The sequence below is a fragment of the Leucoraja erinacea genome, unplaced genomic scaffold, assembly GCF_028641065.1.
Source record: "Leucoraja erinacea ecotype New England unplaced genomic scaffold, Leri_hhj_1 Leri_398S, whole genome shotgun sequence".
Taxonomy (NCBI): Eukaryota; Metazoa; Chordata; class Chondrichthyes; order Rajiformes; family Rajidae; genus Leucoraja; species Leucoraja erinaceus.
The window spans coordinates 1-2,500 of NW_026576299.1; positions in this window are offsets into that span (position 1 = coordinate 1).

Sequence of the window (2,500 nt, forward strand, 5' to 3'; positions counted from 1 at the left end):
GACGTTTTTTTTTTAGACCAAGACCCAAGCAGAGGTCAGGAAAAACATGGAATCCACACTCCCTAGCAGTCCTACTCCCAATCAAGGAGAAAAAAGGAACCCGCATCAGCGGCCTTTGGGCTTACCACAAGACCACCGGTACCCATGGAGATAGGTGGGTCTTGGTTTACTGAAACAAGGGATTATGGACCAGTTACATGCTGGTGATTTTACTCTTGTGTTTTTGTTCAAAATGACAATAACATGAATTTCAGATCTGGTTCTAAAAAGCAGAAAATAACATGTGATTATTTTTACTGCACAACATACATAGGTTCCAAGCAGACTTGGAACTCGGACCGGAGTTGTCTTCGAGGCAGGTCCACTATGATGGGCAGGATTGCCTTTCAGGATTGGTGACAGCTGGAGGATGTCAATCCATCCATGTTTAACTCATATGTGCAGTACAGACTTACACAACAGTAATTTGTTTGTTACGTCTAACAACTGTTTATAGGAGCTTCTTATAAAATGGTCACATGGCATGCATCGACCTCAAAGATGCATACTATTCGGTGTCTATTCACTAAAAACAGGATACATTCCGGAGACAGGAGATATTTGAAGTAACGGGATATTACGGGATGGCATGGCTCTGCCAAATGGGTTGACATCAGCTCCTAGACTATTGACTAAACGACAGAAACCAATTCTGGGTCTACAAAGGTCTCAGAACCACATCGTAATGGCATATTTGGAGAACTTTTTCATTTTGGAATCACCAAGAATTGGCAGATGCATCAGTCAAGCAAACCAAAGCCTAGTTTGAAAGACTTGTTTAGCTCATCCATCCAGTTAAATCAAAATTGACACCTACAAGGGTAATTGATTACCTAGGATTTACTATCAAAAACAGTCAATGTGTTGGTGACTTTGCCTAGGGGCAAACAACAAGATTTAAGTAAGCATGCTATGACCTGATTGTCAAATACTAGCCATATATCAGGCAAACAGCGAGTGTAATTGGCCAATAGTAGCTGCATTTTCCAGCAGTACGTCACGGGCCTTTGCATTACCAGAATTTACAGCGAGCAAATGAAACAACACTCAGATTCCATGCAGGCCAAATTGCCAAAACTATGGATTGCCAACAGAGGCCATTGTTGAATAACTATGGTGGATAATGAACGTGAGACAGCTCAAGGGAAATCTTGCTCGAAAGCCATCTGTGGTTCTTCAGACCAATGCAAGCGGCTAAGGATGGGGAGCCACAAACATACTCTAAAGCTGTGGGGGCAGATGGACTGAGCAGGAGTCTGTATTTCCCCAACACATGGAATCAAATACCCAGAATTGTTGGGGGCACAATATGGACTTACGGTTTCTGTAGCAACATGTAACCTGTGCTTGTTCAAATTCAGATTGACAACACCACAGCGGTGGCATATATCAATCACAAGGGTGGTGTAAATTCTGTATCTTGCGACAGATTGTCGAACCTCATTTGGCACTTGTGTATCGAGAGGAATATTTGGGTTACAGCGGTATATCTACGAGAAGATATAACACGGAGCCAGATGCTGGATCACGAATGTTTAATAACAACACAGAATGGATTTTGAATCGGGCAGTAATTATCGAAATAACTACACGAATTGGCATATCAGATATTGATCTGTTTGCATCTATACTAATCCATCAGTTACCCAGATATGGATCCTACGAGCTGGATCCAGGTGCAAAGGCAGTGGATGCTTTCTCCCTCAATTGGGGAGGAATGTTTATGTATGCTTTCCGCCAATTCGTCTCACAAACCAATGCTTGACCAAAATCAAGCAAGACTAAGCCACAAGCATATTGCTAGTGCCAGATTGGCTTACTCAAGCCTGGTTCCCAATTTCTTTTGAGAATTATAGTCCAGCCAGTTATGGCTGTACCCAAGAGCAGGGAACTCCTAGTGAACCCAGTTACAGGGAGCAATCATCCACTACATGAACGTATTAACTTGTTGGTCTACAGATTCTGAGGAGGCCATTTCAAGGACAAACAAACACAACATAGTTCGGATAACGGATGTCTTGGAGTTCCTATCAACTCTGTACTATAACTATAACTATAACCAAAGACATAGTGCAATCTGTAGTGCCAGAGGCGCACTCTCCTCCTATTTGATGCTGGAAGCAGGGCACTGGTCGATAGGAACCCATCCCTTGACAACATAATTCATGAAGGGAATATACAATTTAATACCTCCGAGGCCAAGGTACACGGACACATGGGATGTGAGCGTGGTACTAACCCTACTTTGACAGTGGGGACCGCCTATAAATAACCATGAAGGTGGTATGCTGATGGCACTACTAACAGCACAAAGAGTCCAGACACTGCAAAAGCTACGGTTGGACTACATGACCACCAATATGAACAACATAACATTCATAATCAGGAACCTAATAAAACAGAGCAGGCCAGGAATGCCAGGGATGACGATCCAGTTCTTGGCATATCCAGAGGACCAACG